Source organism: Centropristis striata, chromosome 10 (genome assembly GCF_030273125.1).
Source record: "Centropristis striata isolate RG_2023a ecotype Rhode Island chromosome 10, C.striata_1.0, whole genome shotgun sequence".
Taxonomy (NCBI): Eukaryota; Metazoa; Chordata; class Actinopteri; order Perciformes; family Serranidae; genus Centropristis; species Centropristis striata.
In genome coordinates, this window is record NC_081526.1 from 14568155 (window position 1) to 14586587 (window position 18433).

General features: G+C 40.6%; 1 long non-coding RNA gene across 2 annotated transcripts; it reads right to left on the minus strand.

Moving 5' to 3' along the window:
- Positions 1–174: 174 nt before the first annotated feature.
- On the minus strand, positions 175–18403 carry LOC131978598 (uncharacterized). 2 transcript variants are annotated; one of them, XR_009394999.1, is made up of 5 exons: positions 18281–18403; positions 11329–11763; positions 9061–9201; positions 2831–2969; positions 175–272 (listed from the first exon to the last, which is right to left on the minus strand). It is a non-coding gene; the product is annotated as an uncharacterized LOC131978598 (long non-coding RNA). The 2 variants fall into 2 exon arrangements; XR_009395000.1 differs by lacking the exon at positions 18281–18403 and having other exon boundaries at positions 11329–11415; positions 11584–12295.
- Positions 18404–18433: the final 30 nt, after the last annotated feature.

Here is an 18433-nt window from a genome sequence, read left to right on the forward strand (position 1 = left end):
CAATGGAAACACGCAGAGACACAGGTGTCCCTACCAAGAACACAATGTGTGCGAGTGTGTTTATTTGTGAGCCCATGGTCTATGTGTAAATATGTTGTTGTGCATATAGCATATGGTCATACACTGCATGCATATATATGTGTGTGATATGGCTGGCATTATGCCTGTGTGTTTGATGTGTTTGTGTTGGTATTAGCTCACTGATATTGATTCACTTGCACTCTCGCTGCACTTTAGCTGCACTCATGCATACTTCCCTCAGGACGTAGCACCTGCAAATGGAAATGAAGAAAGTATTGCCTAAATGAGAGATGCGTGGCTCTGTGAAGACCAGCAAGAACAAGAAGCGAGTCCTGTAGGAAATAAAGAATGAAAATTCAGATCACAGTCATTGTCTCTCTCTCTCTCTGTTAGTGTCCATTCCCCTCTCTCTTTATTTACAAGTCTCTCTCTTACTGTCTCCTCCTTGCTCTCTCCCTTTAACTCACTGGAGGATGCTAACCCATCAGGTCCCTTGGCTCCCCTCCATGGGATGATGTCATTTCAGATGACATCACCATGCAGTGTATGTGTGTTTGTGCTATGTGAGTGAGTGTGTGTGCCCCCCCCCCCTCCACTCCTCCTCCTCCTCCTCCTCCTCCTGCAGCCCTCCCTGTGTTTCTTTCCTCTGAGGGAAGGTGCTGTTTGACACACACCCGCTATACCCAGACCATCAGCCAAACTGCCGTGCTAGCACAAGTACTCGCACAGAGAGCAGGGCAAGGAGAATGGGGGGGGGGGGGGGGGGGGGGGTGGACACGGACTGCCAGGAAGGCAGAAACACTTACACAAAAGAAAGAGGCGAGCTAGTCTTTAGAGCAGCAGTGGTGTGTTGTGAGGGCAGAGAAAGAAGAGTGGAGGTGTGGCGAGGACTCTGAGGGGCAAGTTAGTTTAATTACACAACACTGCTGCTACCATAACACCACAAAGCCCAACATACACTGTCATTAAAATAAAACTAGTACATGGAGGAGTGCCACAGACAGTCTGAATTCTGTTTGGCTCTATTGTCTGTGATACACAAATGGGTTTAAAGTAATAATTAGACATTTTGGAAATATGCTTATGCTTTCATGCAGATCATTAGACGAGAAGATCAACACCTTTGATGCCTTTACGCTAAATATAAGGCTTCAGCAGTTGGTTAGCTTAGCATAGCACAAAGACTGGCACCAGAGAGAAACAGCTTGTGGTCATTGTTACTGGCAAGGAAATGTTGCTGCACATTAACCCCTATGAAACCTTTCTGTATAGATACAACAAATCTGATGCATGTTAATAGTGAGCTTTAGAGATGCTGGTAGGCTTATTTTGTTGCCTTTAGACAGATTCAGGCTATCTGTCTTCACCTGTGCTGAGCGATAATCACCTACTGGCCTTAACTTTCAATTTATTCTTCAGGCATAAATGTGGTATTGATCTTCTCCTCTAGGCCTCGGCCGTAATGCAAACTACCCTTCATTCATTCATTCGTTCATTATCCTTAACCGCTTATCCGAACTTGGGTCGCGGGGGGCTGGAGCCAATCCCAGCTGACATTGGGCGAGAGGTGGGGTACACCCTGGACAGGATGCCAGGCTATCACAGGGCTGACATATAGAGACAGACAACCATTCACACTTTCATACACATCTACGGACAATTTAGAGTCACCAATTAAACCTAAGTAAAGAAACATAGACTCGTTTTTGAAACAGGAAACAAACTTCTGCATTTCAGTCTAATATTTTGTTGCCTTTTCTACCCAGACCTCTCCCAATACATGGACTTTGTCATTCTTTGATCACCATTGTCACCTGACTTCCTACTCTGCTCGTGTGATTATTACTACACCTGCTGGAGGGGTTTGTCACTAGAACGTAAACACGTCTATTTGGGTTGGGGCTGGGTGATATGTTTCAAATCTTCTATCCACAGAAAGGTAAGTCAATGAATAAATAGTCTATATGAAGTAACCACATGATAAAGGCTCTGTATACTTCATCCTCCCTGTTAGCAAAACAGTGCCTCTATGATTGGCTCAAGCTTTGCACCCACCTGCATAGAAATGGATGCCTTCAATTTAGTGGATGGGACATGATTTAAACTAAAAACTCAAAGTACATGTCAAATTAATTTTTCCTAAATGTGCTTTCTGTCATGCCTGTCAAGTTTGGTTTTAATTAGTCATGATTGACAGGTTGTGCTGTGCTCTGATTGGCTCTTATGGGTGATTTTGGCAGGAATTTGAAGGCGCTGCTATTATGGCTTCACTTTTCTTTCTTTTTTTACAGCGATTCGCCCATTCTTTATACAGTCTATGATCAGAATGTAAACTCTCGGAATAACCTAAATATTGCCCTAAATCAGTTCCTCCACTGTTAATTTCACATTATGATAGAAACTTTACAGTAAAATATATTCAATAAACACATTTATATATTGTTTTGACAATAAATATATATATTCACATCACCCTGCCCTACATTGGGCCACTTGCTAACACGACTGATGCCGCCATTCTCCTTGAGAGGACGTCTCAAATTACCTACCAGCATCTCAAAAATCTCTCTAATGAACGCTTTATTTCTTGAAATAGAGCCCACTGCAAACTGTTTTCACAACAAAAGGCATCACCACGGATCAGTTCACCTTTCTGTGCTCAGATATACACACTTCAACATCTTCAGGAGGCAGGAAAGGATTTTGTTTTAATGATTCTGATACATTACAAATGGTGAAAACTGGTGAAGAGCAATACCCTCTGATTTTTTTGCCATGACTAATTTAGTACAAAGATCTTCTCACTCACGTCTTTCATATGAGTCTCAGTGCAGCAGAGGCACTCCCACACTGAAACACGCCTGGGCTTTATTGAGCACAGTTGGCACGGTCTGAGCAAATGATGTCATCCTGGTGAATGGGCCAGCAATATGGGGATCAGCAAGTTTCTGAAATGAGAAACGGTGGGATAGACATCATGTGTAGTAGTAGATATTGGAGTCATTAAAGTGGAAAAGGTAACGTTGCAGCATTTTGGTGAGTTTTTTTCTTCTTCTTTCTCTATAGAGGGGACAATAGTGAGCTTTGGAGACTGTATGCCCACAAAAGCTGGTTTCAAATTACATGTTGCAAGTCTCAAAATATTGAGGCATGGTTGGAGGTTTTCATGTGGCGGTGCTGAAGAGTTTTGATAAGTGGTTTTAGAGTCTGCCAATGAAATCTGTTGTTTTCGGTCCGGGATTGTAACATAGTATGACGCAGATTATAACCATCAGTTTGAAGCAATAACAGACTCATTTTTAGAGGTGTGTGTGTGTGTGTGTGTGTGTGTGTGTGTTCTGGGGTGGGGATATCATTATCAGTTCTATAACTAGAATGTGAGGTCTGGGGCTTTGGTCATGGTGTTCACCCGTCTGTCCCCCGAGCACAGGGCCAGGGCCCCCGTCACCTCCACCTGCTCCAGCCTCCAGAGGGGACCAGGACTAAATTTAGATCAACAAGGAAGCTTGTCTGTGGACACGAAGTGGGATAGAGATCCTTCAGATTGTTGGAAAACTGGGGCTCTCATATTTGTGCCAGGCATAGAGGGAGGGTATTTACTGCAAAAAAAATCCCTTTGAAAACCTTAAGTGTGTACCATTTTCAAATTTTGAAATATCTACATGCATTTCACATTTTATTTTCACCCATGTTAGAGGCATTTCTCTTGGGATGGCACTGCCGGTCATTCCATCACGTTAGTTCACACTGAAACATCTCAACAGCTATCTGAGTTATTGCCACGTAAATCCCCAGAGGATACATCCAAGTGACTTTGGTTGTCTCCAGACTTTTCCTTTATAGTGCCACCAGCCGATCAAATGTCTTACTAGTCCTGTGAAATTAATTTTGCTCTAATTTCTCAAGACTTAAGGATATAGATGAAACAGAACAGTACCACCAGAAGTCGTGGGGGCAGTGTAGCAAATACTTATCGAGACGCTACCATAGGATACGACAAAGAAATTAAAAAATGGCTGAACTTTTCTAGAAGGTGTGAGTGAAAAAAAATTCTGTCCACATGTCGCAATGTATTTAATAGCCTCACAGACCACTGCCGTCTACAACGCTGCGTCTGCCTCAAGAGGTACAATGCTGATTCCTAAAAAGTTGCGCATGGTGAAGAATGTAAACAGTATGCAGGCGCTTCCTGGTGGCTAACTGATAGCGTATACCACTAAGGCAGTCGTAGTGGAACCGGGTTCAAATCAAATAAAGCATGAAAATACAAAAAAAAAAAAAAAAAGAAATGAAATGAAAATCCTTTGCATCATTCGTTCAATTGAATACAGTAAAAAGACAATATATCTCCTGGCCATCTGGAAAACTTTTCTTCATGACTATAAACGCTCGTTCTAAATTTGATGCATTCTGTTTTCATCTTCATTTTATATAGCGTCCTAACTTTTTTGGAATCAGGTTTCTACGTTAATATGACTTCCTTCAATGTCGTCATCAGAAACTTTTGACCCTGAACCAAGCTGCCCTCTACTGAAGAATATCCATGACCGCGTAAAAAGAATGTGTGAAGCATGTAGGCAGTGTGGTTACATAATTTGAAATGGATCTATCTATTTTTATTTGTATGGGGAGCAAAAATGAGGCTTAAGATATTAGCATCGTTATTGAGCATGTAGCTCAAAGCATCGGTGAACAGTCTAACGGAGCCATTAGCATTAGCTTGTGACAAAGACAAAGAGATTGAAAAAAAACCATTTTAAACAAATTAGGACTGACTGAGAAAAACTCATCTCACTTCAATATCAGGTCAGGTTGGACATTTTTTGCAGCATTGTGGGGGCTGAGCATGGAGTCCACCCAGAGTGGACGCTCACACTCTTTCACTGCTTCTATGCACTTGACAAAATAAAGAGTAACAGTGTGAACATGTACACGCACACACACACAAGCTCACACATACATTGACAAGCACATGTGCACTCCTGCCTTGTGTGCACCTGTTGTCCTATATGGAACATGCAGCTCTCCCTCGAACAGGAGGTAGAGCACTAAGAATTTCCACCTGTGCGTGGGATGTGTGTGTGTGTGTGTGTGAGAGAGAGAGAGAGAGAGAGAGAGAGAGAGAGAGAGAGAGAGAGAGAGAGAGAGAGAGAGAGAGAGAGAGAGAGTAAGTGACAGTTCAAGAGGGCGACAGTAAAAGAGGGAGGAGAGCAAAAGTGGTGTTTTATTAAGGGATGAATTGAATGAATTTCCCCCTTTTAAACACACCCTCTTTAACTCTCTCCTCTGCCCTTCAGCCGCTCTTTGTCCACCCTTCGAAGCCCCCCCCCTCCTCCCTCCACCCTGCGGGCCCAAATGTCGCCCTAACATTGACATGTTTTGGGTCATTTCATCTGATGGGATCTCCTGGGAGGAATTAGCATGTGCAAAAGAAAAGTCCATAGTTTTAAAAGCTCAGTGTTTCCAATTTGCCGCCACATGCTTCAAATTAGCCACGTATTTACTAAGGTCAGGCACTGGGCACAGGGCCCGTGGGGGAGCCTGCGTACGGGTTTGAGAGAGAGAGAGAGACACGAAGAAAGAGAGAGAGAGAAGCAAGTTAGTTTAATTGCAATCCACTGCTGCCATCATAATACCACAAAATTTTAGTTCAGCCTATCTAAATGAATGCACAGAAGCATAACCGTTTTAACAAATTGTCATCCGAGCAATGTAGATGTTCAATATAAATCCAGATAATATAGTCATTTTAATATTTAGACCCCAGAGGCACATATAAAACCTGTTCAGAGAAGACTCCAGCCTGTGTTGAAAGCCTCCTCCTAAACACACATGGCTCTTTTCAGACAGAGAGGTCCTCTTTTATGGTTTTATTTTCCCTTACATGGAACTCTGTATATAAGCAGAAAATTCACAGAGTGGTTTACAATACTATTTTGAAGGCATTTTAAAGTATAGGCTCAATAGGATTGCATTTAGACTTTTTTTCCTGGCATGGTGGAATATGAGGAGCTGCAGCCTGGCTTCTGTCAGAAACCTGAAGGTTTACAAGCTTATTATTAGGCATTTTTAGTTCTGGAGACTTGCTTTATTTGTTCTGAGGCCAAATGACATCCTTATCGCATCTGTTGTGTGCTTGTCTTGTTTATATCACGACTCAGTCTTGGGTGAGGCTCCTGAAGTGGGTTTTTGCGTGTGTGTGTATGTGTGTGTGTGTACGTGCAGAAGCGTGTAAACACGCATACGCTTTTATGTGTGCATGTGTGTCTGCGTGTGTGTATGTGTGCGAGTGTGCAGCCAAGCCTTAAAGCATTTAAGCGGGAATGGGAGAGGGTCTGGAATCCTGGGATGACATCATTATCCATGATGTCATTTTTGCAGGGTGACTTTGGCACATGATCGTTTGGGTGAGGTCACGCTTTTACTTCTAACTCACTGTAATTGACAATGAAACAGCAGGTCAGCGCTGCAGATTGAGTCATGTCAAATTTAGCAGCCAATTAGGTAGTCAGAAGTAACAATTATTAACAAAATAAATGTAATTTATTAATAATTGAATTTATGTTTAAAAAACACAGGACTCATTTTTGTAAAACTCGATGCGTCAGTCCTTGAAATATTTATACATGATCTGGATTTGATTCTTGTCTGCCTTTATTAATTTTCATCATAAATATTGTACTGATGTGAGATTTTATGTTCTGCTCTGTGTGTGCGTTTGTGCTCCCACTGCTTGTGCACAGTTGTATGTGAGGTCAAAATGTTCTCCACATGTGCACTTGTAAAAAAATAGTTAAGAATATTTTTATACTAACTTGCCAAATATTACTTTGTTCTCAGAGAAAATGAGAATGGCAATCATGTTTTTATATTAAATGATTCAGAACTAAAATATATTGTAGTAAAATAAGAAATCACATGCTAGTAAAGACAATTCCAAAGTCCAAAGAAGGGTTTTAAACACCCAGATCTATCACAATGTTGCTTTTTTTAAATTCATTTTTTCCCCTTTATTTTAAGGATCCAAGTTTATAAATTCCTTTAGTTTCATTGTCTTTTTAAAGACCCCTTCAGATGAAAATCAAGTTTTTAACCATGTTAAATATGGTTAGATTTTGTAAAAATGGACCTGCATATGCAAAGAAACAATAGGGTTGTAGAAATCAACTCTCACATTTAAGTCTATTCTCATTTCTCAAGTTGGTAATCAGACTGTTAACAATGAACAGTACACAAAAGAGGGAGTCTTGGCTACAGAAATATTGGTCCGTGCCCCCAGAGGCCCAATCGACCAACAGCCGATTGGTTCTAAAATTGATACCAAACTAACTAGCAACAAGAAATCAGCCAACGCATTCTCCTGAACAGGTTCATATGAGTTATTTTTTTTTTAAAAAGTATGCAATACAGTTATTATGATTTCCTACAAAATAATAGTTACTGTTTTGAACAGCTGATGGTTGCTGTTTAAGATATTGAAATATTTAGGTTCAAGGTTAAGGGAAAGAAGAAAAAAAACGTGAAGAAATAATAACAGGGTTTGGCTTAATATCACTAAAATACTGGACACTGTTACGTCAGTGACCCAGAACAGAAGTAAAGAAGTTTCCAAGCAGCACACATGGCGGACTCCTGAGTCAAAACCATGAGTTTGTGCCCCCACCTCCCCTCCTGACCATCCTTTGTGGAATACTTACAAAATTCAGTGCATTAATTACGTGGGAATATCAGTTAACTGTTCGTGAGAACAGCTTGAATTTGTACAGCAAATTAACTTCACAGCACTATTAAGATGACAGATAATGTGTAAGAGATTGTGGTGATTACTCAGACCACAAAGAGTAAATTTAAGAACAGACTCAACCTTTGGTCACTCTGACTGACTGAGTTCACAATGAAACTCATCTGGTAAGTGGCTTTGTGTTGTCTGTGTCGTTTTCTCCATGAGAAAATGTCTCGAAAACAGTGTGTGTCAAAAAGAGGGAAAAATGAATCAGATTCATGTGAAACTTGTTGACTTCGAAACTCGCATGTTTTCCTCATGTGTCCTCCTCCGGCGTGTATCTGTAGGTCATTTGCTTCAACCCCTTATTGACGACATCATTCTGCCAATAATCATCAATTTATCAAAGCATGAACATGTGCACCCTGTCTCACTCTCTCTTACACACACACACACACACACACACACACACACACATAACCACGCACACACAAGAATAGCTTGAGGCAGGCTATCCATTCTCATTAGTACCCTGTTGCAGTCGACTGACGGTAGAGTGAGCGTGTGCCAAAGTCATAAACTTACACACCCCTCCCGCCATTACCTCATAATTATGATATCACACAAGTGTCTCATAGTGATGACATCACACCACCAGATTCACGGTCTTGCCTTTTTTGATTACATTACATTTGGCCAGTACATGCCAAGACCCTTATCCCTGAAAAGCCAAGGACAAAATGCAGACTGCGAGACAGGGTCCAGTCTGAAGAGTAATTTTACTATTGAGATGAAAGCGTCTGGTTTGTCGCCCAGATGGAAGAGCTGATTGGTCGTTCTTGTTCACGCTTTGAGATAATGGTGTTGACAAGCAAAGTTGTCATTACCTAAAGCGTGGAAATATGCCAAAATCATTAAAGTGTTTCACATGAAAAACGTTTTGGTCTTTCTGGTCACGAATAATGAAGTCAGTGGTCTTACACATTCATGTTGCTGTATAAATATTCACTGACATACAGCATTTCATGCATCACTTAAAAATGATTGTGTTTAAAATGCCAATGTGTTTATTGAACATGTGCATTGGGTCACAAAACTCAGCGCTGCTCTAATGTGGAGTCCTTCGAAGCACATGAAATCATGACGAGAGTCGTTTTAGTTTAGTGGAAAAATGACAGTTCTGACATAAAAGCATAGATCCATCATGGGAACAATTTCACTAAAAGACTGACTAGTTATTTTATGAAGCAGCTGGGTCAATCCATCTTCTGAGGTAAGTTAAAGGCTACAACGCCGGGCTCTCAGCCATTCGGTACCTGTCACCGCTGTGTAGTCACTCTGCCTCCCTCAACACCAACACCTTCATATGTCTGCCTTTTTGTCGGTCCTCCGCTCTTATCCGGCAGCTGCCTTTCTGTTCCAGTAATGATTCTCAGATTATGGAGTGTGTGAGAGGGCTGAAAAAGAAAATGATTAAAATGCAAAGCTGCTTATAAACACTCCAAACCTTATGGTTAAATCATTCAGCATCGTTGATAAGAGATGATGTGCAATACGTGATGACAGTAGTTTGGTATCAAAACAAAAGTGTCCTTCAAAGCTGAGAATTGCTCTAAATACTGGAGAATTTATGTGCCTTAGGGGGGAATATAAAACAACCACAGATGTGCCACAGCACGTATACTGCAACATGCATGCACACAAAGACACCGTGTAATATACTGTTCGTGTGTGTCACCCTCCACCTTGTAGATTTATATGGTATGAACATAATGACTTTGCTCCCAAATTATCCCAGTATGCCTGTGAAAGATCCAGATAATCTTTTAATGGCCCGAGTTGTCGACTGTCTCATTGCGCAGCTCATAAATCTAGAAGTGGAGAAAGCGCCTCTCAGCAGCTCCGGGTCCCCTCGACTACTTTGTGTCTGAAACAGGATCCCTTCAAAGTTAAATGGGAGACGTGTTGCTATCAGTGAAGAAAAGGAAACAAGGCGATGTCCGAGCAATTCAAGGATTTTGAAAGTCACTACGGTGGGCTGGTAGTCAGAGGAAACAGTTCCTAAAGATGATCTGAAAGTGTAGAGGGCAGATGTGACATCTGTTGGAAAGAAAAATGTGTTTTAAATGTATTTGTAAAAAAAACTTTGTGAGAAAGGATGACATTTTGAGCTGCTTTAAACGGTCTTGGAAGTGATAGGAACAAATTTTCCAAAGTCAGTTTTATCTATAATCCCCCAAATGACAATTTTACCATGTATGCAACATATTCTCATAAACATCTCATATATCTTACAAAAAACATATGCACAATAGTTTATATAATAATATCAAAATATGACATGTATTTGAAGTTGTGAAACAGTCACACAATAGCTGTTAAACATGTGGTTAACACTGTGGAACATCAAGAGTACATAAGTGATGTAGATTGAGACAAATTTACATTTGTAAGTTAATTTACATCTTAAAGTAACAATGCTGGCTTTTGGTTTCGCAGGGGACACAAACACCAGTCCCCTGGGTCAAAGTCCCGTGCTTGTTTGATCCACCCACCCTAAACAAGACTGTTTCTGCCTTTATACTACATTGTCTGACTTCCTCCTGTTCTCCCTTCATGAATATAATGTCCAGAGAGCTAGCTAGAGCTAGCCACCTAAAAACAAATATTAATATGGGTCAGAATAAGCTGCATTTACATAGTTAATCACTTGTTTCAGGCATTACTAGCAACAGTGAATGAAAACCGCCTGCAACAACATACAACACCTTCTATCCTCAGACAACCAACTTAAATACGGAAAAACTAAACAAAAAAACTGAGATAGACCTCTGGAAAAGCAACAATGTAATAATTGAGTGTTACATATCGTCACACTGTTAAAATAGTGTAGTCATTTTTTGTCAAAATTGTTTTTTTTGCCTAAATCATCTCCTCATGACGCCGGCCACCTATGGTAAAATTGCCTACATCCTCAGTTGATCAGATCATGTGATTTTACCCCTTTAAGATAATGGCCTATGCCAAGTGTGTGACTTAAGTGGATTTATTATGCCTAAGTCAAAATAATAAATGTGACTTAGGCCTTTTTTTGAACATGCCTTTGTGACTTAAGCAAGATATGGTAATACTTTATTTTGGAGGTGTCTACAGAAGAGTGACATGGGATGTGTCATGAACATTAATGAAACTTTGAAGTAACATTATGCTCATGATATTTGTCATGTCATGTTTCTGACAGGCTTGTGTGACTCTTATGTAGACACCTTCAAAATAAAGTGTTACCATATCTTGCTTAAGTCACAAAGGCATGTTCAAAAAATTGCTTAAGTCATTCATTTCCCTTAAGTTACATAATTTACACACAGTGTTATTACTATGCCAATATCCATCCTTTGTTACATCCTTTTTGAGTGAAATGATCAATAAATGTCATATGTTACACTTTTGGTGACGTTTTTTGTGTTTCCTGGAAAACTTGAAAAAATGAGTTAGGTGATTATTTTAACAGGGCAACGATATACAGAGTAGAGGTTATAGTAGTAAAATGATAGCATGGAAACCAGCAAATCTGCCTAACTTACTTGTATTTGCTCTGGCCAATGAGTGTGGTCACTCTCCCATTCAGACTGATTTCCAGACGGCCTGGCCCTCAACCGGCCAATCCGCGGCTTTAACATGATAACTGTCAGTTAACTGACATCAAGTGCAACTCACAAAAGTCAGATAAAATTGTCAAACTAAGCAGCGCTTATCAAATAGGAACCAATATTTTGTTGCTGCGTTACCCATTTCAAGTCTTAAATGTTTTCAAAAACTCATTTTAGTGTACCGTTTACCTGTAAATTGAGAAGGTTCGCGAGCCGGCCGCCATGTTTGTTCTTGTTGAAAACGGACCAAGCACCGCCCCCAGCTGGCATGTGTGACTCAGTGATACGTCATACACCTCGTTGCTCCAACTGGTCGCAAGACTCATATAGTTGCTCTGCTCAGGTTTGTATGCGCCGTTGTTAACACACCTTGGAAATAATAATAAAAAAATGTTTCTAGATTAATACACATTTGGTGATAAATTTGAACTGGTCTGAACATGCCAGGCTGGTATTATATTATGCAGAGCCTGTGTATCTTTTTGGAAATGGTGTATTAATGTACAACAAATATGAAGCTCTGCTGGTAGTCTGGATACCTCAAAATGACAACAAAATCTTATAAATTCTTGGTCCTGACCAAGAAATGACCTGCTACATAATCTTAACATGTCATTTCCCCATTAAAATACAATTGTTGGTACTTATCAAATAAATGGGATACAATGTATAAACTAGTGGACTTCAGAGGTGCTGGAAATGTAGATATGTTAACCTTTGACAGAGCCAATTGCTGTTTACTTCGGTATCCAATTCTGTCCTTATTTAGCCTTCAGAAATCAGAAATGAGTTTAACTAATTGTCCCTCAAAATGTCAAACTATTCTTCTAAACTCAGTGTAACAGTAGCACAAGTAGAAAAGGTTCATCACTGACACTGAACTGAAAAAAGGTGCAGTACATATATAATATATATATATATATATACACATATATATAGCTTTTGAGTAAAACCTTTCATTTGTATAACAATAAATGCACACTGGTGCTCAAGAAAGGAGCATATTCTCATGACTCCCTGGTTCTGGTGCACATCCCCTGACATGACCCAACCTTTGAGACTAGTAGCCTGGAGAAGTGGCCTGGAATTCTGGGGTCTCATAAATAAACAAATAAACACATTTCATACACAGAGTACTTATTCTAATTACAGCCCTGGACATGTGCTGAGCAGTCTCTAATTTCTCTCCGAGCAGAGAGACTTGCGGAGCCGTCTGCGGCAGACCAGCAGTCGGCAGATGTAATTACCACATCATCTCTGGTCCCTGGTACAGTGAGAGAGAGGGAGGGAGAGAGGGACAGGGAGAGAGAGATTGATCCTAGTAAACAATAATTAGGGTTGGGGATGGTGTATTGTGGGACATCTACTCAGTGGGATAGCGTAAAGAGGTAAAGAGAAGGGAGCGAGGAGACAGGCAGGGATCATGGGCAGATGAAAGCCTCTGGGACAGACAGACCCCCCTGGAAGGGTGAAAGTTTACATTTTTTATCAGGACCCACACATCAGTGTTCTATGAAGGGCTGCACGTAACACTTCCTCTCAATTTGATTAATCTGTCAATCATCTTCTTAATCATAAGCTAATTATTTAGTCTCTTGGAAGTTTTGTCCAAGCGAAAATGGTCACCCGAAATATATTCAATTAGCAATTCTATGAAATAGAAAAGGGCTGCAAATCATCACATTTGACAAATTGTAATTAGTGAATCTTTCGTGTTTTTTTTCTTTTGCTTGATTAATGACTTAGACATTAAATAAATGGTAATTACTATTCAGCAAATTGACTTATTACTTATTTTTTGCAACTCATGTTAGCCCAAATGTCATGATTAACAAACTCTGTTGTTTTACAATAGTATTTTATTGTAGTAGTACAATGTTCCTTTTGGTTTTTATGTATTTAATGGTCCATGTGGAATTTCCTTATAAAAAAACACAGTTCTATTAATATTCAATGGTTTCACTTATTATTTGTATTATGGAGGTCTTCAAGTGTGTTGAATGCATTTTCTGTCTCATAAAAATGCTGTTTTTAAAAAATCTGAAAACTGATTTATTTGTGTCCGTGTCTGCTAGCTTGTATTCTTCTTCTTCCTTGCAATTTACTGGCTCAGTGCTACTTTTTTGAGGCACATAATCATCACCCGCAATCAGTGGAATAGTGTGAAACCATTGGCAGGAATGTATATTGTGGGATTTGCGTCTTAAATGGTGTGCATGAGATACAAACAAAACAGGAACCCACTCATCAAAGCATTGCTTTTTAGCCCTACTTTCATTCATTACATCTGCCTCAAACATCAGAGTCACGCAACAGTAAAGACGTAAAACAACAGAATCAATGTGTTGTTGTTTTCCCATGTGGGAAAACTGGTTTTTGATGGGTTTTTAAAAAATCTGTCATCAGTATAATTTGCAAAAGTTCACAAAAGGGACTTTTATTTTCTCCTTTAGGATGAATAACTCTGCTGCCATAATTGCTGGAACTTTTTGGTTTAAAAGTACCACTAGTGGTCACAAAAAAAAGTAAGCATTGGACTGCCCTGGACCTCGAACCCTCATGGGACCTGAAGGCCCCTGGGTTACTGTGTGTCAGCTGTATTTGATCAGTTGCAAACGTGTTTGGTAAAATATTCTACAAAAACAATATAAACTCTATTTCAGTTTATACAGTGCTCACATACAGAAAATATGCAAACTTCTAAATACATTTGTGTTTAATAACATTATGACATATAAGTTGACATACAGCAAACCCCAGGCATGTTGTAGTTAAGTTAGAGGTAAAGAAAAATTTGATCTAGAACCAAAAACAGACCTGTCTACCATTTGAATGCTGGGACCCAGACCCACGCAGAACTGATGTAATGTTGGACCTGAATTTGGCGGAGATACTCGGCCTGATCTGCAACAATTTTTCAGCTGGTATTAACAAGTTAATATTAGCGTACTAATAGCTAAGCAAAACATTGTGTCTTACCTACAGTAGCCTTGCACCTTGTGCTTGCTATGACACATATAATCAAACCTCTATCAGAGGTAAATTTGTGACTGGAGATCTCTATAAGCCCTATAAATAAAACTGAATTAAGTTGAATTAAAAAATGATCACGGCTGTGTCCTCTCTGATCCACTTGGGTATTATACATAATGTTAAACAGATCCGAGAGCTGTGGTAATAGAATGGACCCGACCTAGACACCTGATTAAGAATCCCACCCCTTTTTTTGTGACCACCTGCCCTGTGAAGCAGCCCTATTGTTAAGGTGAGTCATTGAGTACTTAATGTTGGTATATAGCACATTGGTCAGGAGGGTAGGATCTGAACAAATCAGGTACCGGTACCTTGTGCAAGCATGGACACCTGGCCGATCCTTGGACTTGAATGCTACACAAGTGATTTGCCAAGAAAAGGAGGGATTTATAAGCACACGACCAGGCCTGATTCATTGCATCAACCATGGAGCCATACCTGTACGGGTCCCAGGACCTCTCATTCAAGTATGGGAGCATACTGGTTGGTACCTGATGGTGTGGAAGTGGGGCCGATGCCTCATTAAGGCCCTGGGGCTGCTTTGCAAGTTAATCTGGCCATAGTTAGGTGGTTTAAACTTGAAGCTTTATGAGTTTATTTCATGCTTTGCACATGTTCTGAAAAATTGAACCCAAATTCAGTAGAAAATAAATGTGATTTTTACAAAGATTTTGAAAAAAGTCACTATATTTTAGAATTTTTACACCACAGACATTTTTATGTTCAAGCCATGACGCAATTCCCTGCCTTTAGGGAGAGGGGAAATACCACATTCAGCCAGAGGCCTCACACAGAGCAAATGATGCTGGGAATAAGGAGTCACCATCCTGTGGGGTGAAGAGGAATAAGACTTTACGGGAATGAATATCTCCCCAGTGAGAGGTCTGGTGAAAAACATTAAGTGTGTGTGTGTGTGTGTGTGTGTGTGTGTGTGTGTGTGTGTATTTGTGTGTGTGTGTGTGTGTGGGTGGGTGGGGGGGTGGGTGAGTGTGGGGGTGTGTGCAAAAATTCAGACTTTACAAACATGCATGCGGGAATAGCATTTCAGTGATTCTTGCATTCCCGACATTCCTTCCTGTGAATTTCCAGTCAGCGTGAGGCTCACTGTTCCAGAGCTCTGACATCACGAGGGGGTTCCACTCTGCCTTCCACATTCTGCCTCCCGCTCGCTCACAATCCCACCCATATTTGGAAGTGAGAGGAAGGGAATCCCAGATGATGACTCAAGGCTTCTGCTGCCAAGGGGAATTCTCTCCACATCTGTTTTGTGTGTGTATGTGTGTGCATGTCTCATATTAATGTGTACATTACCTCCTTGAGCTGAGGATCTGCAGGGAATTCAAAATGTGGCTTTTACAGCTGTGTGAAATAACAGCCTGTGTCTATACAGAAAGAGTGGCACCCTGCATGTCTTTCTATTTATAACCTGCTTCTCTTGGCAGCCATGACTGTTAAAAATTGTGAATATGTGTGCTCTTGAAATCAGAAAGATGAAGTGGGTAAAAATACTCTCTTGGTAACGGCACAGCACATGGTGGTGACATGACAGCTTGAGGCTGAGTCGATATGTAAGCTGTAACCATTCACCCTGTATTGGACCACCACAAATGAGGCCACAGAGATGGATAGGACCATGGGGCTGTTCAATGTGCTCAGCAGAGTGTGACCAACCGTCTACCGCCTGCTGGCTGTAATAAACTCCTACCTCCACAGAGAAGTTTATTGGAATCGTCTTATATCTAGCAAGAAAAAAACAAATTCAAAAGAGAATTATATAGGGAAGAAGGAAGTAGAGCTTGAGGGGGAGATAGACAGAACAGACGTGGCTTTGGTTATGTTGCATTTCTTTTTGTTGGATGTATGATGTATGAGATTTGAGGGTAGGAAAAGGGGTCTCTGACTCTGGGTCTACGAAGCCATGTCGAGGCCTAAATTTAGACCCACTTTGTTCTCGTCTGCATGCTGGTGACAGAGGACTCGGCTCTCTGGGGCTGTCTGTGGTCCAGCATATCAGAAAGGCCGCTGTTGTTCTCCCTGGCAGTCAGAAACACAGACGTTCCCTCAAGCAGCCCAAAAAGAAAGAAAGCTTTCATGGAATATTCTGTTTAGCCGCACAGACTGTTGTGTATGATACTCTCGGGACCCATAAAACAAGTAATTCACAGACAATATCTCACCCACGCTCTCTTTGCCACAGACTACAGGAACATAAATCTAACTGATTTTAAGGAGAAGACAGCGTTCAAAGAGCATGTGTTGCTGAAATCTGCAAGGCAACATTTCTAAATGGACCAAAAAGGGAATAGAGAGTGATACAAGACACAATAAACTGAAAATGCAGAAAAAAGGTGATGTGAAAATGAGCAAGTCAGAGAAACATGAAGCCATAAGTCACCCTGCAGAGGCTCTAGTTTTCCTTTACATCATGCTGCTCTCCACAGGGACACTGTATTGGCCATGTTTAAAAGCTCAGTCAACCAGCACACAAAGCCCTCCCTTCCTCATTACCAAAACAAGCTAATTAAAAACCTGTTAATGGGCTGTGCTGAGGGTGTCTTTAGAACATGGGAAAATCTACAGCTAAAAAGAAGGAGCTATAGCCCACAAACATATCAGAGCGACCCCGAACAATTGCACAAACTGATGACACAGCTGATAAACATTTGTATATGGGGATAAAACAACACAAACACATCCTACACATCCTCCAGAGCAAGAAGGAGAAACAGAAAGGCAAATGACTCACTGAAAACCAACTGGGACACACACAGTGTCATATCCTGAGAGTGAGTGTGAGAGATGCCCTGCTCTTACTGGAGGACAGATGGATCCCCCAATCTGTTGTGTGTCAGTGTGCCAAAGGACAACTGGTCACCAAACAAACCTGCACCTGAGAGCAGAGACCCCTTTGGCTCTCTGTAAAAAAAAAAAAAAGAAAGAAAAGAAAGAAAATAAGAGCAAACTATAATTCAGAAATATCAGCAAAGTGACTGGGTCTTAAAACTGTAGGACAAACCTCAAATGTTTACCATGGCGTTATTGTTATTGAAGATCGTGACCGACCTCTAGTGGCGGTACAGAGGAACTAACCGATGACATGACGCCACCATTTACATCCGGATTGACATAACAGGGGAGGGAAATAGTGTTCATGTGGGATCCAGTTCATCAAGGTTTAATAGGAAATGAAATAGCAGACAAAATGGCTAAGGAAACAGTTGAAAAGAGGAGGTGGAAATTAAAGTAAAATGATCAAAAGCAGAGGGGAAAAGTCTAATCTGGAAAGAAATAATCAATTAGTGGAACCATCAAGAGGGAGATAAAAGGGAGACATTTATACAAACTGAAAAGTGTAGTAGGGGCGGCAGGATGTTATGGTGATAATAGAACAGAACAAGTAATTATAAGTAGACTAAGAATAGGGCACAGTAGGTTAAATAACACACTTACTAAAATAGGAAAACATGCAACTGGTGAGTGTAACAGTGGGGAGAGGGAGACAGTAGAATGTGGTAATAGCGTGTCCTGAGTATGAAAGGGAGAGGGAAAGGATGGAGGTAGAGATGCAGAAGAGGAGAAAACTTCAAAAACATAATAGAAGGTGGGAAATCTAGGGAAGAGAGGAAAAACCCTCTGAGATTTCTTGCCACAACTGGACTAATTGAAAGAATATAAAAGAAGGAAAAGTATGAAAGAAGTTAAGTCCAGCAGATGGCGATAAATGCAACGAAAAGGATGCTCACTGCCAATAAACACCAAAGAAGAAGAAGAAGAAGAATGACGCCACCGTGGAATGTTCCACTGTGTTAAAAACAGGGGGAACATGGTGAATTAAACATCTAAAAAAGCTCACCTTTCGCCTCCCTTTCAGCTAGTTTCGGCGTCAGAACATCATTTGTGTTTAAAAGCGCGTTTTGTATTATATAGTTTAAAAAAAAGAGAGAAAACCAACCGATAACGGTATACTAAATTACTTGACTTCGCCTGTTTGACAAAGTATCCAGAG